The sequence below is a fragment of the Physeter macrocephalus genome, chromosome 2 (assembly GCF_002837175.3).
Source record: "Physeter macrocephalus isolate SW-GA chromosome 2, ASM283717v5, whole genome shotgun sequence".
Taxonomy (NCBI): domain Eukaryota; kingdom Metazoa; phylum Chordata; class Mammalia; order Artiodactyla; family Physeteridae; genus Physeter; species Physeter macrocephalus.
This window is the reverse complement of record NC_041215.1, coordinates 63,854,803-63,879,699: the sequence shown is the minus strand read 5'-3', so window position 1 is coordinate 63,879,699 and position 24,897 is coordinate 63,854,803. Positions and strand designations below refer to the sequence as shown.

Genomic DNA, 24,897 nt, shown 5'->3' with positions numbered 1-24,897 from the left:
CGTATGCTAACACATATATATGGAATCTAAGAAAAAAAAATGTCACGAAGAACCTAGGGGTAAGATGGGAATAAAGACACAGACCTGCTAGAGAATGGATTTGAGGATATGGGGAGGGGGAAGGGTAAGCTGTGACAAAGTGAGAGAGTGGCACGGACATATATACACTACCAAACGTAAAATAGATAGCTAGTGGGAAGCAGCTGCATAGCACAGGGAGATCAGCTCGGTGCTTTGTGTCCACCTAGAGGGGTGGGATAGGGAAGGTGGGAAGGAGGGAGACTCAAGAGGGAAGAGATATGGCAACATATGTATATGTATAACTGATTCACTTTGTTATAAAGCAGAAACTAACACACCATTGTAAAGCAATTATACCCCAATAAAGATGTTAAAAAAAAAAAAGAATGGAATTCTCTCCTTTATGCACTTAGTTCACTAAGAATGGATTTCTCTTTTCTATATCTAACCATTGCTACAAGCTAAAGCACCATTCAAAATATCCTGGCTGGAAGAGTAAGATTTTCAACCAGGTGGGAATGGTAAAAAAACAAATTAACTTGTATTAATGGGTGCTAATGGGCACTTATAATGATAAGAAATTGGTTAAAACCACTCTCCATTTCCCTACTGTGTGCAGAACACTGATAGACTTTAAACACACTGTGTACTTTATCGCCCAATTAAGCATTTGGTAAATGATATCAGAAACTTTAGTAGACTGAAGCCCTACAAAAAAAAATTACTTACATGAGCTTTCACCTTAAGAGAAGGTAACTACTTAAAGCTATTGCTCAGCAGGTGGTCAATGTAGGAGTCTTGTCTATCTTCTTTTGAGGGTTCAAGACCTTTATGGGGTAGCAGATGAATATTTGCTTTTGCTTGACCAAAGCCATAAGGCTGCTTGGAATGTAGGTTGGGATACTCAAGCACAGTTTTTGTTATATGGTCTAAACTCTTTGAGCCCATACTCATGCATCTATTAGATTATAGCATTAAATGATGGAAATACTACTTTACGTTCACACTTGTGTAAGTCTTTGCATACCCTTTCTTCCTCCTGACAGCCCAGGAGGACCTGATGTCCAGCTTCCTCAAGGAAAAGCGCTATATTTCAATTTGAAGAACACTTAATATTAAGGGGAACTGAAGGTCACTCCAACATAATTGATTGACTGAGAAGTTAGAGCTCCTTGATAGACTGAAGTTTGAGAGAACATGACTTTCTCAGGGCCTCACCTGACACAGTGAATTTAGAGTTCATGCCCCCATGGTAGAACTTCCTGGTAATGTCTCAAGGTATATATCAGGCTCTGTACCACTTGATAAGCCTCTGAAAGAAAAGACTCCAGGTAGTGGTGTGTAGGTATAGGTATAGGGGAGGAGGGGTAAGTAAGAGGGGGAGAGGAGGAGGGGAGGAGGGGCATGGAGGTGGGTGGTGGTGGTGGTGATTTAACAGGTCTATCAGACAAATGTCAACTACCATTAAATGTGGGCAGTAGCTCAATGTAGAAGATTCTAAATTGGGGTCAGAGACTGAAATCTAACAACAGTGCTGTGTAGTATAGAGCCTTCTGAATTTGTTTTTCTTAACACAGTGAGAGACTCATCACTAAAGCATTTTCTCTTTTACACATGCAATGACTAATTTTTATTCAAAAAATTTCACTCAGCGTGTAATTACTGGGTCCCTGCTCTATGCCAGGCACTGAAGTATACAATGGAAATGGTCTCTGCTCTCATAGAGCTTAGAATCTAGTGTTGGAAAGATACCTTTTTATATTTACAAATGGAAGTGCTAAAAAAAAAAAAAAAAGGGAATTCAATCTATAAAGTAAAGGATGAGCTCCCTGGAGGAAGTGATGTTTGAGGGAGTTCTGAAGGAAGAAATAGGGTTTAATCACATACATGGGGAGTTGGAGGGGGAGAGGAGGGATTTAAAAGTGAAAAATAGCCAGTGTAGCTGGGAGTGAGTGCTGGGAGCAGGCTAGCCCAGTGGGCATGCAGGCCTTGTAGTCATGGCAAGGGTTTTGTTTATCCTAAGAGTAGTGGAAAACCACTGAAAGTAGTGAAAGAGTGAGATTAGGTTTAGCTGCACTATAGGAGACTGGATTACTACCCCGTTCACTCATTTTCTCCAAACCTTTATGAAGAACCTACTGGTTAGGTACTGCAGTTAACCAAAATGTAAAGAATATAATCATGCTCTTGAAATGCTCACAGTCTAATTGGGGAGACAGGCATGGATGGGTTTGGGGGTTTTATTGCAGATGTAAAAAATTACCACACATTTAGGATTTAACATAATTTGTTGTCTTACCATCCTGGAGGTCAGAACTCTGAAATGGATTTCACTGGGCTGAAATCAACATGTTGGCAGGCTCATGGACGTTCTGGAGGTTCTAGGGGAGAATTGTTATTATTTTTCCATCGTCCAACTTCTAGAGACTACATTCCTTGGTTTGTGGTTGGGCAACTCCGACCGCTGCTTCCGTGGTCACAGCTCTTCTGACTCTCCTGCCTTCCTCTTTCCCTTTTAAGAACCTTGTGACCTCACTGGGCACACCTGGATACTCTTGTGTCTCAAAATCCTTAATTAATTCCATCTGTAAAGTTCCTTTGCCATGCAAGGTTACACACTCACAGGTTTTGGGGATTAGTTCATGGCCATCTTGGGGGAGGGGCACTATACTTTTTATCACAGCATGTAATTAAGTGATGAACAAAAGGCTGACAGGGAAGGGTGAACCAAGAGAAGAACATCTCTCCAATTTGCCTTATTTTTGGTAGTTACCTAAGAGTACACTGCCATGATTCTGCAAAGGACAGTTTCATGTTTTAAATCAGACCTATTCTGAATATTTTTATATCTTAAATGAAAATAAATCTATATAGAATTTTTCAAATCATCACTACAAAGAAACAAGCCTAATTGTTGTGTTCTGGTAAACAACAAATTTCATCAGGGATTTTGTCTAGCTCCTAAGTGTAAACTGAGTAGAGCACAGAGCACTTTCCAAACTTCAGTGCATTTTCAAATCTGGTTTAAAAGCTGATTCATTACATCAGGAGTGCAACTTGAAATTTTGTTTTCCATCATGCTCTCAGGTGATGTGATGCTGCTTATCCGAGGACTACATTTTGAAAAAAGCAAGGATGGAGATTTCTGTCAAAAATCCTCCTAACATGCACAAAGAGTGTGGAGTGCATAACTTGGGAGAGAAAACAGTCATTAGCTCATGAAGAATACAGTAAGGTGTGTGTGTTTGTGTGTGTGTGTGTGTGTAGATGAAATAAACTGTTAACTAGTTATACTATTTCATTTGGAGGAGGAGCTTAATATCCATGCAGTTTCTTAGGACCAGGGATCAAAAAATGGAGAAAAGTTTCTTCCTGCGAACTCACCTCATCTGAGTTAGAATACTGGGAAGATTTCATTCCTCTAAAGACTATTAGAGGTAAACACTTTTATCTTACCTAACCTGCCTGATATTTGAAGCCGTGGAGCCAGTGATGTGCCAGCACTGGCAGGAACAACTGATCGTGACATATTAAGCAATTTTGTGAGCTGGTTGTGAATCTACTGGTAGCTTGATAGATTGGTAGATTGATCCCTGGTGGGAGTATTTACACCATGGAAATTGGTAAGTGCTACAAACAGTGCTGGCTTGCTTTCTTGCTTTCCCTAAGGGAGCTGGTTTACCAGCATACCACTGCCACAAACCCACTATTTCTTTTAATTTGTACATTTTAGCAATGGCAGGTGATACACTGGGTCTAGACTTAGCCTTTCTCCCTAGTCTACCTGCCTGTGCCCCCTGTAAATGCAACTCTATGTGTGCAAGTAGCTTCATATGGCATCCTCTAAGTCCAAACTTCTAGTTTCCCAGAGCTGAGTTGTTATTTGGGCTAGAAGTGAATTTCTCAGAAGTAATTTAACGTACTTAGAATCACAAACTCACCTTGAATTTTTAGACTTCTCTTTTTTTTTAGACTTTTCTTGTGACATGCTCCAAGCCATCTTGGAACAAGTCATTTATCTACAAATTACTCCTTTTAGAAAGAAAGTTGGGCCAGTCATGTTATTTTTTTCTGCCACTAGTGGTCTAATCTGAAGAGGGAGCATGCAAAAATTAAGCCAGTTGGGTGTGCATGGGAAAAGGGGGCCCTAGCATGTAGCTGGAGCAGGTGAAAATAGAGTTCCAAGGATGTGGTATTTGTGTGTGTTGGGGGAGGGGTTGTGAACAGGGATTAACAGGTAGGGAATGGGGTGGAGGGATAGAAGAAACAAAGGTGATAGTTTTCCAGGAGACCCAGTATTAGCTGGTTAAGCCTCAACGTCTGTGTATTATATTAACCAATTACTTTGGTATTAGGCAGTTTTATGAAAATTATCTAATTTGATCCTTTCTTCTCATATTTACAAGTTAGTTGAGATGGCAGCAGTATCCTTATTTACAGATGAAAAAAAACAAAGTTTAAGTCACAGACCTGGTATGAAGCCAAGCTCAAGACAAGGAGTGGGCAAACTACAGTCTTCAGGCCAAATATGGCCCACTGTCTGTTTTTTTGTATAAAGCTTTATTGGAACACAGCCATTCCCAACTCTATACCCTTGCCTGTGGTTCCTTTTTGCCCTGTAACAGCAGTTGCTTAGTTATGACGGAGAAGTCTTGACAGGAACCGTACAGCACACAAAACCAAAAAAAGCTCTGCAATCTGGCCCTTCACAGGAAAATCTGCTGACCCCCACCTTTAGATCCCAGATCCCACTGTGCCAGCTGAGTCAGTCTGATTGATGCCAGTAGTGTACAGGACCACAAACTTGACATAATTTTAGGAGTATTGCAGACTTCTGGTGCAAAAACAATACCAAAACAATCCACAGTAATAGCTAAAATTCCTACCATCAATCACTTCTGGGAATTAAAGCATGGAAGGTTTTATTTAAAATATTATCTAGGGAAAACAGTAACTTCAGTGTTAGTTTTTAACATTCTATGAAATAAACCTAATTAATTTATTTATTAACCAAGAGGCAGGTATGTCCTAAGTGAATGGGCCATGAGTTGGAAAGTTTTGGTGGGACAGGGAATGTCATCTAAAGCAGCATGGTGCAAGTCTTGAGATGAAAACCAAGAGAAAGCAAGCTCCTTGGTGGCCCAACAATCAGTGTTTATAAAAACGTGAGTTAAGCATGGCCTTGGAACCTTCTAGGGTTACAGAAATATTCTGTATCTTGACCTGGATGATGGTTACAAGGGTATACATATATGTTAGAAAAACCAATCGTTAAGTTGTATACTTAAGAGCTGTGCATTTTGCTATATGTTAACTAGACCTCAATATTTTTTTTTTAAAAGAATACAAATGAGAGAAGATTGCCATTGGTGGTCAAAGAAAGCATCTGGTGCATTAAGAAAACATTTAAGTTAGATTTTTCTTTACTGATAAATAAGCAAGCCTCATCATCTGTGAGACACCATATGCCCCCACTCAGGCCTCACATCCGATTAACCAGGATGCCTAAAGTTACAAGGGTCTGGCAATTTATCACACCTGATAAAATAGAGCCTGAATAAATATATTAATATAGTTTAGTTAATGGTCTTCAAAAAAGAATATTAGCCAACATCTATTAAGTTATGTGCCAAGGAATATAGAATTTAGCATGCATTAACTCATTTCATCCTCACAATAACCCTGGAATATAGATACTATTATTATCCCATATTATAGAAGAAAAAATTGAGACACAGTAAATTGTCTACAATATACTAAATCTAGGCAGATTAGCTCCAGAATTGCATTTTTTATCACTTTGCTATATAGCCTCTCAACAAAAATGGTCATTTCCTTTGGAATCCAAATTTACATAAGGACTATAAGATTATCTTTTTATTGAGAAACATGGATTTGCTTCTACCACCTCCAGGTCTTCATTTGGTCTCTGTATTTTACTTAGTAAATATGCAATAAATATTTGGCAATTAAATTAAAGTGCATGTAGGACATGACATCAAAAGCACAAGCAACAAACACAAAAATGACAAGTGGGACTACATTAAATTAAAAAGCCTTTGTAATTAAAGGAAATAATCAACAGAGTGAAAAGGCAACTGATAGAATGGGAGAAAATATTTGCAAACCATATATTTCATACAGAGTTAATATCTAAGATTTATAAGGAACTCCTACACCTCAATAGCAAAACAACAAAACAAAAAACAAACATCCCAATCAAAAAATAGGCAAAAAACTTAAATAGACATTTCTCCAAAGAAGACATATAAATGGCCAACAGGGATATGAAAAGATTCTCAGCACCACTAATCAACAGAGAAATGAAGATCAAGACCATAATGAGATATCACTTAACACCCATTAGGATGGCCATTATAAAAAAAAAAAGATAAGTGTTGGTGACAATGTGGAAAAATTGAAACCCTTGTACATTGTTGGTGGGAAGGCAAAATGGTGCAGTCACTTTGGAAAACAGTATGGAGGTTTCTCAAGAAATTAAGAATAGAACAATCAAGTGATCCAGCAATCTCATTTCTGTGTACATATTCAAAAGAATTGAAATCAGGATCTCTAAGAGATATATATACTCCATGTTTGTTATCCCATTAGTCACAATAGCAAAGCTATGAAAACATCTTAAAAGTTCATTAATGGATGAATGGATAAAGGAAATGTGGTATATTTGTAAAATAGAATATCATTCAGCCTTAAAAAAAAGAAGGCAGTCAAGCCATATGCAACAACATGGGTGAACCTGGAGGACAGTATGCTAAGTGAAATAAATCAGTCACAGAAAAACAAATATCATGATTCCACTTTTATGAGGTATCTAAATATAGTTAAACTCATAGAAACAAAGAGTAGAATGGTGGTTGCCAAGGTCTGGGTGGGGGGGAGGGGAAAAGAGAGAGTTGCTTTACAAAAGGTATAAAGTTTTAGATATGCCGAATGAGTAAATTCTAGAGATCTGCTGTACGACATTGTGCTTATAGGTAACAAAACTGTATTGTACACTTAAAAATGTGTCAAGAGGGTAGATCTCATATTGTGTTCTTACTACATTAATTAAAAAAAGAGGATCTGTCACTACTCAATATATAATTAGATCATTCCATTTACTCAAAGCTTTATAGCTCTTCCTTTGATGTTCAACATTCCTCTAAACTACAATAAGTAAATTCTCTCTCTCTCTCTCTTTTTTTATCCCAGTCTACCTTTGTTTAGCTCCTTGTTATACCTTACCTATAAAGGATCTCAAATTTTTAGAAAAAAATTTAAAAATAAAGCACACAGGTGAATCTGCGGAATTACGGAGCCAACAGCGTTTAGTCAGCCCTTAAAAGCCTATCTCAAATGTTACCTCCTTTGTGAAGTATTCCCCAAATCTTTAGGCAGGATGAATCTCTCCTTCCTCTCTGTTCTTACAGCTCTGTGGCTATTGACTTATGTTGGCATTTATTACATTTGTAACTCCACATAGAGAGGAAGTGTATCATAACCAGTCATATCCCAGAGCCTAGCACATCTGGCATGTAATGGATGCTCAAAAAGTATTTGATTTCTGAATGAAGGAAAACACTTTCAGAGGCGCTTGGAAACTTTGTGTTATTTTGTATACAAAGTACCATCCTTAAATTGATTGAGTGGCAATGGAAACTGACAAGTACACTAAGATTAGGCAATGGCTGATTGCTAATTAGCAGTCTGCTCTAATAGTCCTTGCATTTGTTTGGTTACTAAGCACAAATTCCTCCCCCAAAAACTCACAAGTGATTTTTGAAGTCATCGACATAATTTTTTCAATGTATTTATCCATGGATTCCCCCAAACCCCACCTCCAACCAACAGTCTTGAGGAATCCACCTATGTGTTTCTCAGTTTAATTCCTATAGTACTTGACAGATTAAAGCATTTTATAATTCTGATTTCCTGTTCCATGCATCAGTCTAAATATTTGTGTTTAGGTTTGAGTTCTGGACATTTCCTTAGACCATTCTACCAAATGCCATTGAAAGAATTACTGGGCTTGTACATCTGCTGCCATTCTCAAACCCCTGGCTGATCTTTCGAACTAATTACAGCCCTCTTTCCTCCAGCTTCTGAAACCTTTTCAACACATTGCTCAAGACGGTCACTACTAAATAAACAGATGATGCCTAGGCAGTGTTTAATACCCACTTAAATACCTAAGATTTAACTGTCCATACCACTGGGCTACCTTCCAAGCCATGTTTTCACAACCATTGCACCTCTCTCTCTCTCTCACTTTCATTCTTTCACATGTACCTGAACCACCTAAAAACCCTCAATCTGAAAAGCTACAACAGTTATCAAGGTTTTCATTGTCCTGGGGCCTTGAAGTTTTCCCTACCCTTTCAACTCTTAAGAGGTCTCAAGGCCTCGGTCTTTTGCCTGGACTTTGGGCCACTTGCATTCCTCTCTCCCTGAGTATTATTTTTTCCTCCCAACATGACACAGGATTCAGAAGATTTGGTTCTTCCTCTCAGGCTACCTAGGTCTTACAGATTGAACGTCAGTAAGTACAATTCCCTATGCTTCTGAATCTATAGTGAAAAAAAAAAGTGTGAAGACTCCTAGGAACCATTAACAGAAGTACCTAGAAAGAATCACCCTCTTCATTAGCACATTATTATTATGAGTTCCAGATTTGTTGGTGGTCATGTTAGGAGCTGGGTCCCCAAGGAAATAACATATTCTCAAGAGGGGGTCTTTGATGATGGAAAAATACCTAAAAGATGGACTAACTCATATCTTAAGATGTGTTAACATCCCCAACTGCAACTCTCCATTCTTTTACCTATATCTAAAGTCTGTGGTGACTCTATGTACAACCTGAAACTCAAGGAATAGCCATGTTTAACTGTTGATTGGCATGAATTAAGCTAAAATGAGTAATTTCAGGACTATAACAACACTTCTTGACTCTCGCTTCCCAGTGCTCCTTTTCACTGAGAAACTGCTCTTCTCTTATCCCAGGTGATTAAGCGTATCAGATTGACTGAGTGACCTAAGGCACCAGACTCTAGCCCTTCTTCCCATGTGATTAACACGCAGTCAATCATTCTCTGTCCATCATGACTGGTCCACAAAGCAGGCCAGCAGAGTTCCTCTCAGACGCTTCCTAAACATGGGTGCTAAGAAGGAAGTTTCTCTAATCTGATATGGAAAGTTGTACCGGCCACATAAAACTTGAATTGATGCTCATAATGTTCACCATGCGGAGAAACCCATCAAAAAATCAAACCAGGGCTTCCCTGGTGGCGCAGTGGTTGAGAGTCCGCCTGCCGATTCAGGGGACACGGGTTCGTGCCCCGGTCCGGGAAGATCCCACATGCCGCGGAGCGGCTGGGCCCGTGAGCCATGGCCGCTGAGCCTGCGCGTCCGGAGCCTGTGCTCCGCAACGGGAGAGGCCACAACAGTGAGAGGCCCGCGTACAAAAAAAAAAAAAAAAAAAATCAAACCAATATATAGAGTAAAGCAGAACGAAGAGATAAAGAGAAAGAAATTCCTGATGACATTACCTGAGCATCTAGATCTTATCATACCTGATCCATTCTATCATTGAACTTGTCAATTACATTGGTCAATAAAAATTTTTGGGGGGCTTAAAGTAGTTTGCAATGTGTTTCTGTCACCAGAAGAAACCTGATTAATATATACACATATTTGAAATATATATTATGTATGAAATATGATCTTGAAATTTGGGAAACCCAAGTTATACCCTAAAATATGCTCATTGGAGCTGCCACTATATTCCAACTTACTGCATCTAAACGACTCCCCGGAGTTCCTACCACCAAAAACTTAAAGATGAGCTAAGAAGCAAAAGCAAGAACCACCTTAATTAATTCCTTTTCTGGTTAGGTAGATCCACCTGCCTCTTGAATGAAGCATTCCTACCTCCTTTATATTACGTCTAAAGCCATCAACATCCCTATCACTAACATGATACGTACTCTTCTACTTTATACTTAAGCCGAAAAAAAAGATGTGTAAAAGTTTGCATAATAAATGTCCTGCTCTCAGCCTTTTGCCCCATTTGGATTCCTGAGCACTGGCAGCCTGTCATACACCCTTCAGGTCAAAGATTAAAACAGTTTTCTCTAAGGAATTTGACCAGCCAAGAAGAAAAGTCTTTGAGATGATGTTGAAAGCTCTTTTAATTAAATATTTCACCCATGCACAGAGAGCTTTCAATCAGCTTTTCAGAGTACCATTCTTACATATAATTAGCAAACAGCTGGAGAGCAATGCCAACACAGAGGTCAAAAGTAACAAGAAAAAGATAAACATAGAGGAAACAAAGACGATTTTTATGAAGAAGAAAACCTAGAAAACAGCACAGGAGCTATAATTGATATCCAGAGGATTTGAAGACAAATGCTGCAAGCATTGAGTAAGATCAGGAATGTGTGTGTGTGTGTGTGTATACATACATACATACATACATATATTCAGAAAGAACAACAATAAAATTTCTTTGGAAATTGAGATGAGAGTAGAAATGAAGAAATAGAAAGACTCAGAAGGTGGGGCTGAGAAAATCTCTCCAAAAAGTCAGGCAATACGACATAGTATGGAAATAATGGAGAAAACATAAGACTTCAGGAAGAATCCAGATAATCCAAAATCTGCTTAACAGGTGTTACAGAAAGGGAAAACAGAGAAAATGAGGAGAGGGAATCGTCATAAAGTAATTTGAGAAATTTTTCCTAAGCTCAACATCATTTTCTAGACTAAAAGGGCTCATGAAAAGCTCAGCATGATGGAAGCAAAAAGACCCACACTGTATCAGATACCTCTTACGTAATACATCAGATCCTCGTGGCCTCTTGTTTCAATTACTGTTATGGCAACCAGATCTGCCAGGCTCCAACAAGGTTCACATGTGTTTCACCTCAAGCCAGTACTGCATGCCTCTTGACTTCTTTGCTGAGGCTTTTCTATGGGCACTAAAGAGTGGGATGTTCCAGAACCCTGTTTGAAGCTCACACACCCTCAACTTTTTCTTACCTGGAAAACCAGTGCTAAAACATATGAAGATATATCATCATGAAATTTTAGAATGCTAAGGATTTGAAAAAATCCTAAAAGCTTCTGGAGAGAAAAAGAAATAGATCACATGCAGAAGATCAAATATCACAACAACACTAGAAAGCTAGAAGAAAATGAAGCAAAACTTTCCAAGTTCTGAGGAAAAAAATTTCCTATAACCAGAAGCAGAAAAGGCATTTGATGAAACTTAACACCTATTTATGAAAAAATTCTTAACAAACAAGTAAGTGAAGAAATATTCTTAGTCAAATAAAAAGTATTTATAAAAATATAACCTGCAAAACTATTGATCAAATATGCAGGTAAAATAAGGGCATACAACTTCACAAAAAGTGAACATATAACAGAACAAAAAAATTTCTCACATATCTTTTTTCAAGTAGTTACCAGAGGATTTGATCCACCAAAAATGAGGTAGTAAACCAAGAAGAGAACACGGGATATAGGAAAGAGGGAATCTAAACCAATAGACAGGGAAAGTAATCTCTAGGATGATGGTAAAGGGAGATGTCAGGAAAAATGTACAAAGGACTCAGATGACAACAAGACCAAGTAAAAGCAGGTCACAAGGCTCTAGGCTCTAGAAACTTCTTCAATAAGATAGAGCTAGAATACCTGAGGTGTTCAAACATAATAAGAGTGTAAATATACAACTAGAGGAGGTTTTGGAGATAAAAAAACAAGTAAGTTATCAACTCCAGGGAACCAAAAATGTGTGCAATAAATAAAAATAATCATAGTATGTTATATATTATATGGTCCAGCTATAAAAAACACTCACAAGCCAAAATAGTATAAACACAATATTTACCCAACCAAAATTATGGTATAATGATCTTGGGAAGATGGAGTGATGGGAAAGTTTTATGTATGGAGTAAAGCTGAAGAATGTAATAAAGAGCCAAATCTCTGTATTCTCCAGTAAAAGTTCAATATTAAAAACAAAAGTCTCAAGAAACAGCAACATAAGCAAAATGCAAGTAAATATGAAAACAATCAACAGAAAGATTTGGAAGTGATTGCCTTCGGGAGTGCGCACTGGGGTTAAGGACAGGGGATTGCTATTGTTTTGTTCTGCTCTATAAAAACATTGGAAAATGGACTCTTTAATCTCTGTGCGTGTATAACCTTGGATAAACATGAAAATTTGGACTTCTGCTTTTAGCCATTAGGAAGAAACAAAGTTTGGACTTACTGTCAGGCCATAATCAACTAGATAGTTGAGCAAAATATATAAAACAATACTTCTCAGACATTAAACATCAGGAAGCACAGGACTGTGACAGCTGAGATATGGGAAACTAATAAAGGTGAATCCTATGAGTCCTAGGAGTTCTGCCTGGAGGTAATTTCCCAAACTCAATGCAGAAAGAGGGAACCCCAAAGACTCTAGCAATCTCACTGGGTAGAGGAGACCATTCCGAGTTCAAGGAGTCTGAGGGAGTTTGAGTATGTGGGGAAGAGTAATGGAGAGAGAAAGATAAAAGGCTTTGGAAATATTCAGAGGGTCCCCTTTATCGTTTGGCTAAATATCAGTCTGTACATTCATAGGGTGAAATTCTACAAGTGTGCAAAAACAGCTTCTTAGGGGAGAACAACTGACAGGGAGCTGCAAGCAGAACAACTCCAGAGTTCACACATCACTTGAAATATTTTGAGTTCACAATAGCCAGGGTAAAAAGTCCTTATTAAATAGAAAAAGCATTCAGTAGAGACCACGGAAGACTCAACACTCAGGTGTGGTCTTAGCTAGTCATCAAGTGAAGACTACTCTAGACATGCCTTAATAAAGTCTTTAAAAAATAACCCTTGAAAGAAATTTATCTACCAATAACCTAAATGATTACCAGAACAAAGCTCAATAAACATGTTTTGAAGGACTACAACAAAATTCAGCACTCAAATAACATAAAATTTACAATGTTCAGAATCCAAAAAAAAAAAATCACTACACATGTATAAAGAAGAGGAAATATAACCAATAACCAGGAGGAAAATCAGTCTATAGTAACAAATCTAGAAATTACAGAGATGTGGAATTAGTAGGCAGAAACTTTAAGACAACTATGATCATTATGCTTGAGAATTCAGAGGAAAATGAATACAAAGAGGAGGGAAATAGAAGATGTTAAAAAAAACAAAAAGGAACTTCAATAAATGAAAACTATAGGAGGTTCTAGTCTGTTCTGCCTCGCAGCACCCTCCCCCCCTTACGCGGTCACACTAAGCTAGCGCCGGGGCCAGGGATCTGGCCGCAGCCTCCTCTGTGCCCACCACCTCCGGACCATGGACCCCCGCAAAGTGAGTGAGCTTCGAGCCTTCGTGAAAATGTGCAAGCAGGACCCGAGCATTCTGCACACCGAGGAAATGGGCTTCCTGAGGGAGTGGATGGTGAGCATGGGGGGTAAAATATCACCTGCTACTCCTAAAACTAAATTGGAAGAAAATACCAAGGAAGAAAAAACAGATAGTAAGAAGGCAGAGGAAAACATAAAGACAGAGGAACCATCTAGTGAAGAAAGTGATCTAGAAATTGACAATGAAGGTGTGATTGAACCAGACACTGATGCCCCTCACGAAATGGGAGATGAAAATGTAGAGATAACTGAGGAGATGATGGATCAGGCAAATGATAAAAGAGTAGCTGCCATTGATGCCCTAAATGATGGTGAACTACAGAAAGCCATTGACTTGTTCACAGATGCCATCAAGTTAAATCCTCGTTTGGCCATTCTGTATGCCAAGAGAGCAAATGTCTTCATCAAATTACAGACGCCAAATGCTGCCATCCGAGACTGTGACAGAGCTATTGAAATAGATCCCAATTCTGCTCAGCCATACAAGTAGCAAAGGAAAGCACACAGACTTTGGGGCCACTGGGAAGAAGCTGCCCGTGATCTTGCCCTTGCCTGTAAACTGGCTTATGATGAAGATGCTAGTGCAACGCTGAAAGAAGTTCAACCAAGGGCCCAGAAAATTGCTGAACATAGGAGAAAGTATGAGCGAAAAGGTGAAGAGAGAGAGATCAAAGAAAGAACAGAAAGGGTCAAGAAGGCTCAGGAAGAACATGAGAGCACCCAGAGGGAGGAAGAAGCCAGATGACAGTCAGGAGCTCAGTATGGCTCTTTTCCAGGTGGCTTTCCTGGCGGAATGCCTGGTAATTTTCCTGGAGGAATGCCTGGAATGGGAAGGGGCATGCCTGGAATGGCAGGAATGCCTGGGCTCAATGAAATTCTTAGTGATCCAGAGGTTCTTGCAGCCATGCAGGATCCAGAAGTTATGGTGGCCTTCCAGGATGTGGCTCAGAACCCAGCAAGAACCCAGCAAGTATGTCAAAATATCAGAGCAACCCAAAGGTTATGAATCTCATAAGTAAATTGTCAGCCAAATTTGGAGGTCAAGCATAATGCCCTTCTGACAAATAAAGCCCCTGCTGAAGGAAAAGCAACTTAGATCACCTAATGGATGTCGCAATACAAACCAGTGTACCTCTGACTTTCTCATGAAGAAAGCTGGGGTGCTTTGAAGATGAACCCTACCCCTCTGCCCCAAATGCAGCTGAAACATTTTACAGTGGTTTGCCATTAGGGTATTCATTCAGATAATGTTTTCTTACCAGAAATTAAAAATTTTAAACAATTTTTAAACCTTAAAAATATTTAAAATATTTAAAACAAATTAAAAGGGTGTGTTAATCCCTACATTTTTCTTTACTAATCATTCCGTTTTTTTCCTTTGAATTAATTAGGCAAGGAAGATACTTCATTATGGAAGATTTATTGTTCAAGTCTGAGTGAAATAAAGATTAGTGGGATGGGCTTCCCTGGTGGCGCAGTGGTTGCGCGTCCGCCTGCCGATGCAGGGGAACCGGGTTCGCGCCCCGGTCTGGGAGGATCCCACATGCCGCGGAGCGGCTGGGCCCGTGAGCCATGGCCGCTGAGCCTGCGCGTCCGGAGCCTGTGCTCCGCAACGGGAGAGGCCGCAGCGCGGGGAGGCCCGCATACCACAAAAAAAAAAAAAAAAAAAAAAGATTAGTGGGAGGCAAATGTAACATTTAAATAGATAAAGTTTGAGTTGGATATACGGTCACTGAGGCATTTTGATTTGTCTTTTTAATTGTTTTATTATTATTTTTAATGATTTACTTCCATGAAACTACTGGGACCACCAGTATTGCAGTAGGACCTGGGTTAGGGACTGGAAATACTCGTCACGGCTGCAGTAATCTTAACTACATTTTATATAATGTGTACCCTTGTGCAGATGCATTTAAATCTTACACTGTGGTGAAGGGATGATTTTCATACTGCTGCAGTAAAACTGGATTATTTAGCTCTGTTCTTGTCTGATATCTAAAATAAATGTTTCATATTTCCACATAGGGGAAATAAGGGAATACTTTTCTTTTTGTATTTCTATGTTTAAAATGTTCCTTTCAGATCAGAAAATGCCCAACTCTTTGTCTGCTTTCTACTTGTTTTCACATTTTTTCCCTCTTACTCTTCTTGGGCTAAAGATGTTCCTTTTTCACTAGCATCATCACTGCTATCATCATTCACAGCATAATTATGCAAGCATATTTAATGATGGCTTTAATATGTAATACAAATAGTGGCTATGTAGGGTAATACCCATAATAGCTGTAGTTTCTTACTTGGCCAAGAGACTTCATATTTAAGTGTTAGAGTTCCTCTTTGGTGAAATCCTAACACACCAATAGATGTTGGAAGAAGGGATTCCCTTTGGTGTTTGGTCTCCTACTTAGGAAATACCTATTGCAGTTAGAGTTTATCATGTAGTATTAATTTTTGGAGAAGTTTGAATTAATTGATATACAAAGAGGGGAACCTAAAATCCTAATCCAGCATGAACTAAAAAAAGTGATGAGATTCATGGTGGTTCTTCATTGTGGAGTTGTCAGCATTGTGAAAGATGCATTGTTCCATTCAGCTCTTAAATACTGCAGCCATGTCCCCACCTCTCCTTATTCCTTCCCTCTCCTCCAAGGATAAAGAAAATGATAGGGGCTTCCCTGGTGGCGCAGTGGTTGAGAGTCCGCCTGCTGATGCAGGGGACACGGGTTTGTGCCCCGGTCCGGGAAGATCCCACATGCCGCAGAGCGCCATGGCCGCTGAACCTGTGTGTCCAGAGCCTGTGCTCCGCAACGAGAGAGGCCAAAACAGTGAGAGGCCCGTGTACCGCAAAAAAAAAAAAAAAAAAAAAAAAAAAAAAGAAAATGATAAATTTTCTGTGGTACATCCAATTCTTTTATTAAATGAGGCTAAGTCCAGGCACTGTACCAGGAATTGCTAGGTTTCTACTTATTATCTTTCAATGTAAAGTGCTAGTTTAAAAGCAATTTCAAGGGATGAGACCCTCTGTACTTTGCTTATTTGAAGAATCAATGGTAGGAGCAGTGAAATAAATTCCATGGAATACATTTCTGAAATCATAAGTAAGTTGATTCAAGTTTTCACCCTTTGCTGTACACAAGCAGATAGAAATGCATCTGTTAAGTGAGAAAAAGCTGTATGTTGATTGAGCATGCTTTTTAAAACCTTTAAAAATACTCAGCATATAAACTTGAGTTTGAGCTTGCTGGTGTTCTTTTTGTTAATATGCGTTCTCCTTTCTCAAAATTTCCAGTGTGTGCTGTAATTCAGAACCAGCTGCTTCTGGATTTTTCATTTGATTTACACATTACCTAAGTACATTCTAACATTGCACACATTACCATAAGTGGGTAAAGGTAAAACTGGTCTGAAAATGTATCCTGTGCTTTTTATACTTTTAATACAAATACAAAGTACATCTTCATTTTTGTAGAAACTTAACATCATTTCTAAACCAGACATGTTCTTTTCTTGTGCCAATAATGCTACAAGAAGGAAAAGTAAAGGACGTTTTTTTCTGCTAAAAAAAAAAAAAACTATAACATCTAAAATAAAAACTTTGCTGGATAGAATTAATGGCAGATTAGAAACTGGAAAAAAAAAAAGAAAATATAGTGGACTTAAAGAAAATGCAATATAAATTCTCCAAAATGAAGCATAGAGAGGAAGAAGACAAGAAGAAGACAACAACAGGGTCTAACATGACATACATGTGATTGGAATCCCAGGAAGAGAGAAAACAAAAAACAAGGGGGTGGGGGCGGGGGCAGAGACATGTGAATATGTAATGGCCAAACATTTTTCCAAATGTGAAGAAGACTATAAACCGAGACTCAAGAAGCTTGATGATCCCCAAGGAGGACAAGTATAAGGAAAACCACAGCACATCATCATCAAATTGCTTAAAAAAGAACAGTGATAAAGGGGAAACCATTACCCAGAGAAAAAAGTGATTATGTAAAGAGGAACAAAGATTAAAATTACAGGAAGTTTTTCATCAAAACCTATGAAATTGAGAAAACAATGTAACAATATATTTAAGTTCTGGGGGAAAATGTCAATCTAAACTTCTATACCCAGAGAAAATATCTTTCAAAAAGGAAACACTTTGGGCTTCCCTGGTGGCGCAGTGGTTGAGAGTCCGCCTGCCAATGCAGGACACACGGGTTCGTGCCCGTTGACAGCCAGAGTAGTTGATCCAAAGTAAAAAGGTGAAAAAGCATTCAAGGAGGGCTTCCCTGGTGGCGCAGTGGTTGAGAGTCCGCCTGCCAATGCAGGACACACGGGTTCGTGCCCCGGTCCGGGAAGATCCCACATGCCGCAGAGCGGCCAGGCCCGTGAGCCATGGCCACTGAGCCTGCGCGTCCCAAGCCTGTGCTCCGCAACGGGAGAGGCCACAACAGTGAGAGGCCCGCGTACCACAAAAAAAAAAAGGAAACACTTTCATATAAGTAAAAGCTGTGTGAAGGCATTGCCAGAAGAACAAGAAAAAAATTATATCAGCTGACAACTTAAATAAGGAGGACCAAAAATGGTAAATGGATAGATAAATAGAAAAAATATTATTTTCTCACTAAAAAAATTTTAAAGATAGCTAGCTTTTTAAAGTAATAATGAAAACAATGCATTTGGAGGCTTACAATGAAAAATGTTTAACAATTATGCCACAAGAGAGAAGAAAGGAGATAAGTTATACAGTTCTAAAGTTCTTATGTTATATGTGAAGTTTTGTGATTTAGTTTGAAGACAGGCTGTGTTAAGTTTTTTTTTTTTTTTTTGTGGTATGCAGGCCTCCCTCTGCTGTGGCCTCTCCCGTTGCAGAGCACAGGCTCCGGACGTGCAGGCCCAGCAGCCATGGCTCACGGGCCCAGCCGCTCCGTGGCATGTGGGATCTTCCCAGACCGGGGCGCGAACCCGGTTCCCCTGCATCGGCAGGCGGACGCGCAACCACTGCGCCACCAGGGAAGCCCTGTGTTAAGTTTTAAATGCATATTGTAAAGCTTAGAGCAAACACTTTAAGAGACAAAACACATGGGTATAGCTAATTAATCAGTAGTGGGAAATAAAATGAAAGACAAATAATAAGGAATTAATTGAAAAGAAGGTTGAAAATGAGAAATAAAGAACAGAGAGGACAAAAAACAAATTGCAAAATATTAGATTTAACCTCAAACGTATCAATAAATACACTAAATGTAAATAGTTTAAACTCTACAATTAAATGTCAGAGATTGTTGGGCTGGATAAAATAAAGCAATATTCAACTATAGGCAGTTTTCAACAAATTATCTTAAATATAAAGACATCAGTGGGTTTAAAAATAAAGCATGGAAAAGGTATATATTGCAAAAAGTAACCAAAACAGAGCTGGAATGGCTAAATTAAAACCAGACAATGTAGACTTCAAGACAAGGATCATTGCAAAGGATAAAGAGGTTTCTTTCATAATGATAAAGGGATCAATATTTCAAGGATACAGAATAATCTTAAATGTGCATACACATAATAACAAAGCTTCAGAATATATGAAGCAAAAACTGAAAGAAATGAAAGGAGAAATTAAAAAACTCACAATTACAATTAGAAACTAAAAACTCCTCACTCAGTAACTGATAGAATATACAGATATAAAATACTTCAAAAACACCATCAAGCAAATTAACCAACTGACATGAATAAAACACTTTACCAAAAACTACAGAATACACATTCTTATGTGCACATAGTTGATTCACCATTGTAGACCATATACTGGGCAATAAATGAATTTCAATACATTTAAAAATGACTGAAATCATACAAGGTATGTTCTCTGAACAAAATGATATTAAATTAGAAATCAATAATTAAAATTCCCAAATATTTGGAAATCACACAATCCACTTATAAGTTTAAGAAGAAATCATAAGAGAAATTAGAAAATATTTTGAATGAATAAAAAAACACATATCAAAATTTGTGGGATGCAATAGTATTTAGAGGTATGCTGTCCAATATGGTTGCCACTGGCTACATATAACCATTTACATTTTAATTGTAATCATTTAAAATCAATAAAATAAAAATTCATTTTCTTGGTCACACTAGCCACATTTCAAGCACTAAATAACCACATGAGGCTAGTGACCACCTTATTAAATAGTATAGAGAACAGTACCACCAAAACAGAAATGTCTATTGGCCAGCAGTGTCTTAGAGAAAATAATCAATCATTAAACGATTATTTTGGAGAAAAAAATGTCTGAAATCAATTATCTAAACTTATCCTTTAAGAAACTAGAAAAAGTACAGCAAAGTAAACCCAAAGTAAGCAGAAAGAAGGAAATAATAGAGGGTGGAAATCAATGAAACAGAAAACAAACAACAAAAAATCTCAATGAAATGAAAAGCTGTTACTTTGAAATAATCAAAAAAATTGATAAACTTGTAGGTAAATGGAACAAGTAAAAGGAGAGCAGACACAACTTACCAACATCAGAAATGAAAGGAGATTTTACTATAGATTCTTTAAAAGGGAACATTATGAACAAATTTATGCCAATAGATTTGACAAATTAGAGGAAATGATAAAATTCCTTGAAAGGCACAAATTTCCAAAACCAACTCAAGAAGAAATAGAAAAAACTTTAAATAGCCTTATATCAGTTTAAAAAATTGAATTCCAATTTAAAACCTCTCCAAACAGAAAATATTATCAAATTGAATCCAGCAATATATCAATGGGGTAACATACCATGACCAAGTGGTATTATTGCACAAACTCATTTTAGAAATGCATAACATTTTAAACATCAATTGATATAAATCATATTAACAGAATAAAAGAAAAAAACCATATAATCGTATCAGTAGATGTAAAAACAAGCATTTGAAAAATCTTAATACCAATAAAAATTCAGCAATCTAGGAATAGAAACTTTTAAGCCAAATGAAAGGCATTTGCAAACAACCTACAGCTAACTTAATGGTAAGAGATTAAATGTTTTTCCTCTAAGATGGGGAATAGGACAGGATATCACTCTTACTAGTTCTCTTCAATTGTTGTATGAGAGGTCCTAGCCAGTGCAATAAAACAAACAAACAAACAAACAAGAGCATACATATAAGAAAAGAAAAAGTAAAACCGTCTTTATTTACAGATATTATCATTGTCTATGTACACATACTAAGAAATCCGCATAAAAAAAAATCTCCGACAAGTAATAAGTGAATTTAGCAAGGTCTCAGGAAACAGTATTAATACACAAAATCAATTGTATTTCTTTATTCTAGCAATAAACAATTACGATGTGAAATTCTAAAAAAAATTAAACATTTAAAATAACATTCAAAACATTGAGTAAATTTTTCAAGAAATATGCAAGATATCTACACTAAAAACTAAATTATCTCACTAAGAGAAATTAATAAGATCTAAATAAATGAACAGATACATTATGCACTGATAGGAAGACAATATTTTTAAGCTGCCAGTTTTCCCAAAATAGATTCAATGAAATCCCAGTGAAAATCAGAGCAGGCATTTTTGTAGAAACTGACAAGCAGATTCTAAAACTCACGTGGAAATGTGAAGGACCTAAAGTAGCCAAAAGACTATACTGTAAAAAGGAAAACAGTTTGAGGTCATACACACATCTTATTTTAAGACATTAAAAAGCCATGATAAGAGAGTTTGCTGCTGGCATACAGATAGACATATAGATTATGGAACAGAAAAAGACTACAGAAATAGACTATATATATGTGTATATATATATATATATATATATATACACATATATATATACAGTCATACAATTTTGGACAAAGGTGACAAGTAATTCAATGGAGGAAAAGAAAGTTTCAACAAATGGTACTAGATCTGGGTATCTATATAAAAAAAAAAAATGAGACTTGTACCTTATATCACAGTAAAAAAAAGTAAATTGAAATGGACTATCGGCCTAAATGTGAAACCTAAAAAATGTAAAACCTATACCACTTCTAGGGGAAAATATATGAGAAAGTCTTTGCCATCTTGAAGTAGACAAAGATTTTATAACTCGGATACAAAAAGCATGATAAAAAAGTAATAAATTGGTCTTCATCAAAATTTAAAACTTCTCTTTGAAAAAATGATCTAAAGAAAAATGATAAGATGACAAAAATTGGGAGAAAATATTCACAATACACATATCTAAGAAATAATTTACATTGAAAATACATGCCAAAATTATAAAACTCAGTAATAAGAAAAAAAACAATTAAAACTGGCAAAATACTTTAACAAAACCATCACAAAAAACATACAAGAGCCATTAAAGCGTGAAACATTATTAGTCACCAGGGAAATGCAAATTAAATCACAATGAGACACTTTCACTTCACACCTACTAGGATAGGTAAATTAAAAAAGACTGAGAATGCCAAGTGCTGGAAAGAATGTGGGGCAACTGAAACTTGCATACTTTTTTTAGGTGGAATGCAACATGATACTGGCATTTTCTTATAAAGGTACACTTAACATATGATACACTTAACATATGATTCAGCAATTCTACTGCAGAAGAAATGACGACATATATCCACACAAAGACTTGTACATAAGTGTTCACAGTAGATTTATTCATAATAGCCAACAACCAAATGCCCAACATCTGGTAAATGGAGAAACAAATTGTAATACATTCATAAATAGACTACTGCACTGCAATCAAAAGGATCAAACTATGGTGCACACACAACATGGATAATCTCAGAGACATTATGTTGAGAGGAAAAAAAAAAACAGAAAAGAATACACACTGTAGGATTACATTCATATGAAACTCCAGAAAAGACAAATCCAATCTACGGTGACAGAAAGTAGATCAATGGTTACCTATGCTGGGATTGTGAGGTGAGGGTTGACTAGGAAAAGGTACAAGGCTACCTTTTCTGATGATGGAAATGCTCTATAACTTGATTGTGATGGTGGATCCACATGTATATATACTTTTCAAAACTCATCACCTGCACAGTTTAAATGTATGCATTTTATTGTATGTAAAATGGACCTCAACAACATTGATTAAAGGACTAAGTTAAAATTGAAAGGGTGTGACAAGTGGAGAGACAGAAAAGGAAGATGAAAAGCAATGTGTGAAATAAGAGGAAAAAAATATGACTGGGTTAGGAAAAGGAAGAGGAAAAAGTAAATTGCAGAAAACAAAAGGGTAAAATGGAGGGGGTCTCAAATTAACTCTTACAGCATTCACTTCTATGGGCGTGGCCCTTTACTCTTTCCCTAAATCCTCATAACACCTTGCATGTTAAAGATAATTACCCTCATTTTATTGATATGGAAACTGAGACCCTGATAGTTCAAATGTTTTTCCATATTTTCACATTGGCTCCCAAACTCTGTCTACTGTATGTTACTAACATCCTTTGGAAGTCAGTTTTCATTGGGTGGATTCTCCAGATGCCGAGATGGAGTTTGCATACAGAGTATTTATCAGGGATCAACCTCTGTGAGAGGCAAGAGGAAGAAGTAGGACTAGGCAGAGGGAGAAGTCAAACTATAGTGCAGGCTCAACGAAGCCTCTGCCAGCACTGGGGGAACACTGAACAGTACACGGCCCCTCAGAGTCTGCCATGTGGCATCTGCTGTCACGCAGGTCTGTGGGAGGACACTGACCTTTCACTGAAGTGATTCCAAGACAAGAAAGGAAGGTAAAAGGAATTATATTAATGACTATAATAACGAAAACAGTAGTGAATATGTTTTATGTGCTAGGCATGGTCCAAAGCATGTTTTCACTCATTTAAAACTCACAACAACCCTCCCAGGTACATACCACTTTTAATCTCCACTTGATACTTAAAAACTGAGGCAGAGAGAGATTTAGTGTCTAGTCTCAGGCTATACAGTAGAAAGTAGAGATACGAGTACAGGGTTCCACAGTCTGTCCTCAGACTGTGCTCTCCCAGCGTCCAAAAGACACCCAGCCCTTTTCAGGGACATACTCTAGATATACTTGATCAAGTGCTACCTGGAGTCTCATAGCTCCTCAAAGAAAAGGCTCTTATCAATAGACTCAGGTTGCTCTTCCATCTGAAACAAGAACCTTCTAATTAAATACATCTTTCTCCTCAGGCAATTGGTTCTGAGACACTTGGCCTTGAAGCCAACATCTTTGCACATAGGAGCCTCCTACAGAAAGGCTTTCAAAAGTGAGGGAAAAGTTCTAACTAAAGCAAAGAGCCACCTTGAGGAAAACCAGAGTGAATTTACTTTTAATTTGAAATGAAGGGGTTTTGGGTGCTGATACTCTGCCTCCACCAGGCCCAGATTGGTCTGTAATACAATCTGACTCTTGAATACTTAAAAATAGAGATAATTGAACGCCCCACGCTGTGATGTGAGGCCTTTAAATTCAGTGCTGAATTCAGTGGTGGGAGTGCTGATTTGCATTAACTTAGTCATGCCCACCTCATCAACTTAGGTAACTGATGTTAGGTCCCTAGAGTTTCCTAGGAACGCTTAGGTTCCTAGGAACACACTAGACCAGAAATCAGACTTAGAGTTTATTCCTAGTTCTGCATTTAAGCAGTTCTGTGACCTTAGACAACTCACTCAGTTTTTGGGGTTTCAATTCCTTCATCCACAGACTTTGGGGCTTGGATTGAATAATTGTTAATTCTCAGAGATCAAACAGGGAACTTGAAGGCTTGAGTATAGGAGCTAAAAGGCTTTAACTGGAAAACTGTCCTTCCATAAAATATTTATCTGGGGCTCACTTCATAACTACAGGGGCACAGTCCCTTCTTTTACCCCACAATAAGCCTCTTAAAGCAGAGTCCTCAACATTCTTATGTTGAGATAAATGAGGTAACAGACAAGCCCTATAGAGGAGTCGACACATTGTCAAGAAGCAGCATGATTTGTGGTAAGAGTGAGAACTGGTAGAGCATTCTAGCAGAGCTCTGCCATAACTTAACTTACCTTCCTCATTGTTAGACAGGCTTCATGATAACTGTGTCCTCCCAGTAGAAAGGATCAGAGAACAAAAAGAGAGAAGGAAAAGAAGAACTCTTAGTGAGTAAATTTTGCCTATAAAATGATTTGAGCTGAAGAACAAAGAAAAAAGAGTTTGCTTCAATAAGTGTGTAGGATGTATTTTGAATTCACTAGATTTCATTCACCTAAACAGAAGGCATGTATAGATCATGGCTACCTTCAACTCCAAAGAAAATTAAAGGGATAAAAGGGAAAACTGGACCGGTTCTTCTATAGACCAGCTTCCCCATTTTACTGTTAGGGAAATTGATGGCCAGAGAGAGAAAGTGACTTGTTCAGATTTATGCAGAAAATTAGCTACAGGTCTATTACTAGGACATGAATCTACATTCATTTATTTATTCAACAAATATTTATTGG

At 37.7% G+C, this 24,897-nt stretch overlaps 1 pseudogene; it reads left to right on the top strand.

Annotated features, from left to right (window-relative positions):
* Positions 1-13,389: 13,389 nt before the first annotated feature.
* On the top strand, positions 13,390-14,541 carry LOC102985690 (hsc70-interacting protein-like; annotated as a pseudogene).
* Positions 14,542-24,897: the final 10,356 nt, after the last annotated feature.